The sequence below is a fragment of the Rutidosis leptorrhynchoides genome, chromosome 2 (genome assembly GCF_046630445.1).
Source record: "Rutidosis leptorrhynchoides isolate AG116_Rl617_1_P2 chromosome 2, CSIRO_AGI_Rlap_v1, whole genome shotgun sequence".
Lineage (NCBI taxonomy): Eukaryota > Viridiplantae > Streptophyta > Magnoliopsida > Asterales > Asteraceae > Rutidosis > Rutidosis leptorrhynchoides.
This window is the reverse complement of record NC_092334.1, coordinates 128,480,130-128,489,937: the sequence shown is the minus strand read 5'-3', so window position 1 is coordinate 128,489,937 and position 9,808 is coordinate 128,480,130. Positions and strand designations below refer to the sequence as shown.

The 9,808-nt window shown below is 35.3% G+C and overlaps 1 pseudogene; it reads right to left on the bottom strand.

The window, feature by feature from the left end:
• Nucleotides 1–2,455: 2,455 nt before the first annotated feature.
• LOC139888262 (heavy metal-associated isoprenylated plant protein 35-like) overlaps nucleotides 2,456–9,808 on the bottom strand; it is a 57,050-nt pseudogene continuing 49,697 nt past the window's right edge.

Below are 9,808 nucleotides of genomic sequence, written 5' to 3'. Positions count from 1 at the left end.
GTTAGTTATGAAAGATTATAGTTGTTAACGTATGCGGTTTGGGTGAGGAATATGTTAAAGTTGTAAGAAGTTTCGATAGAGAGGACGAGCTATGTTGCGTATGTCAGTGATCGAGCTTTATGAATATATTCTTTGTGGGAAAATTAAAAGGTCGAATGGTTTTGGTGAATTCGTGTGCGTACGTAGAGAATAGATCCTGTAGGATCATATTCTTCTTTTGAGTAAAAGCAACCATTTCTTTTTGGCTGATAACAACATGATTAGGATCCCAGCAGGGGCGAAGCCAGCTTTCAAGATCACTGGTGGCACAATATAGTAATGATATATATTTTTAAAACTCAAACACACACCAATTAAATTATCCACGACGAGACTCAAACTCACAACATCAAGATTAATGAGTTACTTCCATACTGCTAGGTCATTAGTCATTTTGTATATATAAAATTCATATTACATTATAACAATGTCCTTTGTGAAATTCAGAGTCGTCTTGTCATTTTATGAGCTCGGTTCAATAAATAAAAGTGGACCTTTCATATACGAAAGCTTTGCATATATAACAATAACAATTTCAATAATATAAAAAAACGTCCTAAGTATTAGCGCCAATTAAAATAATAGTTGTAGAAAACAGAATACCACATCAAATTAACCTACGTATTTAATATTGGACTATATTATTTGAGTCATTTTGAATATTAAATCATATATGATTGTACTCCCAATATCCCGCCCTTATATTCAGGAGTTTGAGACATAAACCAAAATTTATTATCATATAGAGATGGAAAAAGATGATAGATGTAATAGATATATATATATATATATATATATATAATATAAATCACAAAATAATAGTGATAACCTACGTAAAATGAACGTAGGAAACAATTGTTATGTTCCACTTCTAGAACTTGACTTTGTGTGAAATGTATTTTAAAGTTTAGGAGTTTTTAGATAAACTTCATGAAAATTTAGTGGCTAATACTAAATATTACTAATAAATTCTAGGGTAGTTTGTGTAAAAATGTTAAAAAGCACCCACCCTTGTTTTTAATATTTATCATCTTCTTTACACGAATTTATCTGTCTTCTTCAAAGTAATTAAACCACCATGAAACTTGAGTTATAAAACTTCAATTTTTATTAAATCAATCTCTATTCAAAACATAATATATTATCGTAATACATGTTTCATTAAGAGTATAACTTAGTATGATTCAAAATTTGGTGCCCCATAACATCACTCCGCTTGCACCTGCTGGCTTTATTCCTAAAAATTTCTATGGTGTCACCATTCAAATTTCTGAAAAGTTTACACTACTCGGATCAAATTCGGACCAATTGACTGGTGGCCCGTGCCACCGGTATTTGGTATGTGGCTCCGCCACTGCCATGTTGATGGCTAGTTTGGTCCGTCAGTGTCTTGTATGTTTTTCAGCAGAGCAGAGGTAGTAAGATGGGCAAGTAAACGGCTTGGGTAACGAGTCAAACTGGCTATATACTTTTTTATGAATTAAGTCATGTTTTCACTTGTCTCTGTTTAAAAAGGGGTATCTGATTCTATGTTTCTGAAACAGATCAATTTTTAGACTACAAGTGACAAATAAACAATAATTTTACTGACTCTGACTTAAGAGTCGTTTTCATTAACTGATCACACAACCGACATGAATTGAAGAATTATTGAATGTCCTCGGATAATTCCAATATACAACAATTTGTTCCGTAGGAATATATATACATATAGATTATTATATCTTTCTCGTAATGCGTTCTATTCGCTATACTGATTACAGGGAGAATATTTTTGGATTGTATGATATGCTCCCCTGAAAGACAATTGGTGAGCAAGAATAATCACAAAATGTTTGATAGCAACTATTTTTAAGAGATAATACTGTAAGACATATTCTGGCATATTTTAAAAGGACGATATGACCTTATGAGCATTATTATATATTTCGATTTTCGATTCAATCAAAAAGTAAAGTCACAAATGAAATTAAGTTATGTATTAGTACCACACAAAAATGGTTACAAGTATATAAAATTAAGAAAAAGAGAATAAAGAAATTGTCACTACTCAAATTAGTATGTAGCTAACAAACGGAAATTACGTTAAAGTGCAGATGTGGAGCTTTGTGCCTCCTACATCTATGCCTTCAGATTTAAAACCATTCTACATGTTTATCTCAAACTATGATATATTACTCAAACTATTCTATAAAATTTGTTCATCATTTCATGTTATGTTTTTCTAATGAAAATATTCTTAAATTATTTTTTTATGACAATTACAGAGTGTTGTTGGTTTCTAATCTAAAACGGAAGATTTTAACTTAGAATACTTTTGTTTTCACAAACAGTTGTAACTAACCATACAACATAAATGATCAAAAATGTTCTCATCAATACATCCAAACAAAACACATCTCTTGCGTGACAATTTTCACATCATATAACATCCATACGGATTTTCATCACTAAGAATCTCGAAAGTATTCGAAGGACGAGATAATGTTACCAAATTATCATCATTATCGTGAGCATTATACTCTGTATAATCATATACATACGGTGTAGTAGGAGGAACATAATACGCAGGTCCACCATTACCACTAGTGTGCGTCTCACTATAACTCATCACATAAGATGGACCCACATGCATCGGATACGGGTAGCCACGTGGAGGGCTCAGATGCATTTGATCTACTACTTGATTACTACTCCCCATTTCAGGTGCCACCAATCCAGTATCCGCGGGTCCACCTGAAGGTTTTGAACCCCACTCTTTTTCTTCTTTTTCCTTTTCTTTTTCTTTTTCTTCGCACCACCACTACCCACCGGTCCACCACTCGCTTGAACCAGATTATTTTTTGGTAAACTGGCGAACCGGACAGCTGGACCGGGCGGTTTATTTGGAGTAGTGTTTATGTTACCATTTTCTGTTGCATTAATATTATTATTATTTTCTTCATCATCACTATTGCCACTGCTATCAAACCTATTTTCTTTATCTTTATTCTCTCCGCCGGTGGCCGGCTTTTCTTTTCTGGCGGGATTTTCTGGCCATTTTTCTGCATGTTTTTGTTAAGGCTTGAACCTGCCTTCTATCATAGTAGAACCCTAATCGATTAACAATCACAAACAAGCAAGCCGAATAATAAACACATAATAAAAAACAACACGAGAATTATAGTGGTTCGGTTTCTAGGTGAAACCTACATTCACTTTGGAACTAGAGAGTATTATTATTAATTTGGAGGTGATAACAATACATGTACAAATGAGAGACTATATATAGACTAAGAAAGAACAATAAAAGTCGGTCTAACCAATTAGGGTTGGCCAGACCCTGACTTGGTCACCAAGTAAACTCCGGGCCTGTTTTTATTGGGCTTACTACCGAAGCCTACACCTCAACAATCTCCCACTTGGAGGCTTCGAATAACATCGATCTGCACTCTTGTACTTCTGCAATGCAAGACTCAGCTCATCTCTTCTCTATCTAGTTACTGCCTTCTCTTCAATGTTCCTGAAGGCCAGTTGAAGCTATGCACCGCTTCAACTTATCCAGCGTTATTGGTTTGATGAACATATCTGCTGGATTCTTTGAACCTGGAATGCTCTCCAGATTAAATGTTCCATTCCTTATCCGTTCTCTGATAAAGTGATACTTCATGCCAATGTGCTTCATTTTAGCATGATAGACTGGATTCTTTGCTAACTTAATTGCGCTCTCATTATCACAATATAAGACAAATTCTGTCTGTTTGCTGCCCAGTTCTTTCATGAATGTCTTCAACCATACCAGTTCTTTATTGGCTTCAGTCAAGGCCATGTATTCTGCTTCAGTAGTAGATAGATCCACGCTCTTTTGAAGCCTAGATATCCAACTCACTGTTGTTCCTCCTATAGTGAATACATACCCGGTGGTGCTCTTGAAGGTATTGTTGCATCTACCCAAATCTGCATCAGAATAACCCCTGAGAGTAGTATCCCTGCCCTTGAAACATAACCCAACTTTGGGAGTACCCTTTAAATATCGCAGTATCCACTTCACTGCTTCCCAATGTTCCTTCCCTGGAGCTGACATAAAGCGACTAACCATCCCAACTGCATGTGCTATATCAGGTCTTGTACACACCATAGCGTACATTAGACTACCCACTGCGGATGCATAAGGAACCTTAGCCATTTCTGCTTTTTCTACTTCAGTTTTAGGAGACTGATGTTTAGAAAGCTTTAGATGACTTTCCAACGGTGTGTTTCTTGGCTTTGTAGACTCACCATTCATTCTGAACTTTTCAAGAACCTTGCGAATATACTTTTCTTGAGATAAAGAAACTGACCCATCTATATTTCTGCATATACTCATACCGAGAATCTGCTTAGCTGGCCCGAGATCCTTCATTTCAAATTCTCTAGATAATTGCTTCTTCAAATTGCGTATTTCAACCATATCAGAACCTGCAATTAACATATCATCGACATAAAGAAGCAATATAATATAGGAGCTCTTGAACTTCTTCAAAAAACAACAATGATCTGTAGAACTTCTCACGAATCCTGTCTTCTCCATGAAATTATCAAATTTCAAGTACCACTGTCTGGGAGCTTGTTTCAAACTATACAAGCTTCTCTTTAGATTACACACAAGATTCTCCTTTCCTTTGACACAAAACTCCTCTGGTTGAGACATATAAATGTATTCTTCAATGTTGCCATGCAGGAAGGCTGTTTTAACATCCAACTGTTCTAAGTGTAACTTCTCGGTTGCCACCATACTTAGAACCAATCTGATAGTCGTCATCTTCATTACTGGAGAAAAGATTTCAGCATAGTCGACTCCTTTCTTTTGTTGAAATCCTTTGACAACTAATCTTGCTTTGTATCGTTTAGAACCATCCGCTTCATCTTTGACTCTGAAAACCCATTTATTCTGTAAGACCCTTTTTCCTGGTGGTAACTTGGTCAACCTTCAAGTTTGATTTTTCAATAAAGATTCCATCTCGCTTTTCATAGCCTGCTCCCACTGGAACGGATCTTTCACCTTCATTGCCTCATAATAACTTTCTGGTTCCCCATTTTCTGTCAAAAGAAGATAGTTAACTGTTGGACTAAACCTATTTGGTTGTCTTGTGACTCGTGTAGATCTTCTGACCCAATTGGACTGGTCAGATTGTGGTGGGGGCTGTGGGGGCTGCTCATCATCAGAATCTGAGCTCCCACTTTCTGAAGTCTGCTCGTGATCAGACTCCGAGCTTTCACTGTTAGGAACTCCCACTGGAACTTCAGTTTCATACTCTGGAGTTTCCCTTTCATCTTCTCTAGTTGTCTCTGTGTCAACCTCAAATTCAACTGATTCTTTTTCTTTTGGTGTTGAGTTGAAATCCTTGTACAATTCTGCTTCATTGAAGGTGGCATGTTTACTTCTGATAACATGTTTTCCCTTGTTATCCCATAGCCTGTAACCCATGTCATCTCCCCCATAACCAATGAACACATACTTCTTTGCTTTTGCATCGAGTTTGTCACCATCTTTATTAATATCATATGCACTGCACCCAAAGATTTTTAGATGCTCATAACTGATTGTTTTACCTCTCCATTATTCTTCAGGTATTTTGAAATCAAGCGGAGCTGATGGAGAAAGGTTGATCAAATAAGCGGCAGTGCTTACTGCATCAGCCCATAGAGTCTTTGGTAGCCCACAATTAAGTCTCATGCTACGTGCTCTCTCATTTAAAGTACGATTCATTCTTTCTGCAACTCCGTTTTGTTGTGGAGTACCTGGAACCGTCTTGATCATCCGAATGCCATGATCAGCACAATAGTTAACGAATTCGGTGCTGATGTATTCTCCTCCATTATCCGACTTCAAACATTTTACCTTCAAATCACAAGATAATTCAACAGCAGATTTCCATTTCTTAAAAGCTTCAAATACATCAGATTTATCTTTAAGAAAGTAAACCCATACCTTGCGTGTTGAATCATCGATGAAAGTAACATAATAACGTGCTCCTCCAAATGAAGAAACAGGAGTAGGCCCGAACACATCCGTGTGTACTAGCTCCAACTTCTGAGCCTTTAATGTTCTGCCTGCTTTTGCAAAGGTGACCTTCTTCTTCTTTCCTAGAACACATGACTCGTAAAAGTCCGATTCAACTCTCTTCAAACCAGGAATTTTACCATTTGACACTAGCATTTTCATTCCTTTGTCACTCATGTGACCTAAACGTTGGTGCCACTGACTGGTTAAGCTACGATCATTGGAAACTGTATTTACTTCATTAGCTGGAACTTCTACCATATAAAGAGTGCCTCTCTTCTTACCCTTGGCTATTACTAATTTCCCCTTTATTACTTTCCACTGACCTTCACTAAATAGCACACTGTATCCTTGATCATCAAGCTATCCAACAGAGATTAGTTTCTTCTTTAGGCCAGGAATAACTCGGACATTTTCCAAGGTCCAATTAGTACCCAAAGAGGTCTTCAGCTCTAAATCTCCAATCCCTGTAATATCAAGACAATGATCATTAGCCAAACGAACTTTACCAAGATTACCTGTTCGTAGATTCTTCATCATATGTGGACTTGGAGTAGCATGAAACGATGCTCCTGAATCCATAACCCACGCATCAATTGTATTCTCAATGCAGCAAACAAGGACGTTATCATAATCATCTGTTGCAACTGCAACATTAACTTCCTTTGGCTTTGATGATGTTACTGGCTTAGTGCACTAGTTTCGGAAGTGCCCAGTCTCCTGACAATTCCAACATTTAATATCATTCCTTGTTCTCGACACACTCCTCCTTCTTGACTTTGACCTGCCCCTGGTGGTGTTACTTCTGCCTTTTCTCCTACCCCTTTCTTCTGTGCTCAGCAAGTTTCCTGATGGTTCTCCTAAGCTCTTTCTTCTTATATCTTCTCCAAGAATAAAATCACGAATGCCCTCAAACTTGAGCTTTGAGGACTCTGTGGATCCACTGATATGAAATGTCCCGTTCTTATTGATTAATAACGTTCCATATTAATTGATTTCGTTGCGAGGTTTTGACCTCTATATGAGACGTTTTTCAAAGACTGCATTCATTTTTAAAACAAACCATAACCTTTATTTCATAAATAAAGGTTTAAAAAGCTTTACGTAGATTATCAAATAATGATAATCTAAAATATCCTGTTTACACACGACCATTACATAATGGTTTACAATACAAATATGTTACATCGAAATCAGTTTCTTGAATGCAGTTTTTACACAATATCATACAAACATGGACTCCAAATCTTGTCCTTATTTTAGTATGCAACAGCGGAAGCTCTTAGTATTCACCTGAGAATAAACATGCTTTAAACGTCAACAAAAATGTTGGTGAGTTATAGGTTTAACCTATATATATCAAATCGTAACAATAGACCACAAGATTTCATATTTCAATACACATCCCATACATAGAGATAAAAATCATTCATATGGTGAATACCTGGTAACCGATATTAACAAGATGCATATATAAGAATATCCCCATCATTCCGGGACACCCTTCGGATATGATATAAATTTCGAAGTACTAAAGCATCCGGTACTTTAGATGGGGCTTGTTGGGCCCAATAGATCTATCTTTAGGATTCGCGTCAATTAGGGTGTCTGTTCCCTAATTCTTAGATTACCAGACTTAATAAAAAGGGGCATATTCGATTTCGATAATTCAACCATAGAATGTAGTTTCACGTACTTGTGTCTATTTTGTAAATCATTTATAAAACCTGCATGTATTCTCATCCCAAAAATATTAGATTTTAAAAGTGGGACTATAACTCACTTTCACAGATTTTTACTTCGTCGGGAAGTAAGACTTGGCCACTGGTTGATTCACAAACCTATAACAATATATACATATATATCAAAGTATGTTCAATATATATTTACAAAACTTTTAATACATTTTGATGTTTTAAGTTTATTAAGTCAGCTGTCCTCGTTAGTAACCTACAACTAGTTGTCCACAGTTAGATGTACAGAAATAAATCGATAAATATTATCTTGAATCAATCCACGACCCAGTGTATACGTATCTCAGTATTGATCACAACTCAAACTATATATATATTTTGGAATCAACCTCAACCCTGTATAGCTAACTCCGACATTCACATATAGAGTGTCTATGGTTGTTCCGCAATATATATATAGATGGGTCGACATGATAGGTCGAAACATTGTATACGTGTCTATGGTAGCTCAAGATTACATAATATACAATATAAGTTGATTAGGTTATGGTTGGAATAGATTTATTACTAACTTTCACGTAGGTAAAATGAGTAGTTTTTATCAATCTTGTTTTATTCGCCATTTCTTCGTTTCTAATCCGTTTTGAGTGATTCCAGTGGCCACGGTTACATATTGAACTTAACTTTATGAATCTAAACAGAAAAAGTATAAGTTTATAGTCATAAATACAAGTTACAAGTCGTTTTTGAAAGAGATAGTCATTTCCGTCTAAAGAACGACATTTTGATGACCATTTTGAAAAACATACTTTCACTTTGAGTTTAACCATGATTTTTGAATATAGTTTCATGTTCATAAGAAAAATCATTTTTCCAGAAGTATAGATTTTAAATCAAAGTTCTTCTTAGCTTTTAATTATCCCAACCAAAACAGCCCCCGGTTTTACTACGACGGCGTATATCCAGTTTTATGGTGTTTATCGTGTTTCCGGGTTTTAAATCATTAAGTTAGCATATCATATAGATATAGAACATGTGTTTAGTTGATTTTAAAAGTCTAGTTAGAAGGATTAACTTTATTTGCGAACAAGTTTAGAATTAACTAAACTATGTTCTAGTGATTACAAGTTTATAACGTTGAATAAGACAGCTTTTTATATATGAATCGAATGATGTTATGAACATCATTACTACCTCAAGTTCCTTAGATAAACCTACTGGAAATGAGAAAAATGGATCTAGCTTCAAAGGATCCTTGGATGGCTTGAAAGTTCTTGAAGCAGAATCATGACACGAAAACAATTTCAAGTAAGATTTCCACTCGAAATAAGATTGTTATAGTTATAGAAATTGAATTAAAGTTCGAATATGATTATTACCTTGTATTAGAAAGATAACCTACTATAAGTAACAAAGGTTTCTTGATCTTGGATGATTACTTGGAATGGATTTAGAAAACTTGGAAGTAAACTTGCAATCTTGGAAGTATTCTTGATTTTATGAAACTAGAACTTTTGGAATTTATGAAGAACACTTAGAAATTGAAGATAGAACTTGAGAGAGATCAATTAGATGAAGAAAATTGAAGAATGAAAGTGTTTGTAGGTGTTTTTGGTCGTTGGTGTATGGATTAGATATAAAGGATATGTAATTTTGTTTTCATGTAAATAAGTCATGAATGATTACTCATATTTTTGTAATTTTATGAGATATTTCATGCTAGTTGCAAAATGATGGTTCCCACATGTGTTAGGTGACTCACATGGGCTGCTAAGAGCTGATCATTGGAGTGTATATACCAATAGTACATACATCTAAAAGCTGTGTATTGTACGAGTACAAATACGGGTGCATACGAGTAGAATTGTTGATGAAACTGAACGAGGATGTAATTGTAAGCATTTTTGTTAAGTAGAAGTATTTTGATAAGTGTCTTGAAGTCTTACAAAAGTGTATGAATACATATTAAAACACTACATGTATATACATTTTAACTGAGTCGTTAAGTCATCGTTAGTCGTTAAATGTAAGTGTTGTTTTGAAACCTTTAGGT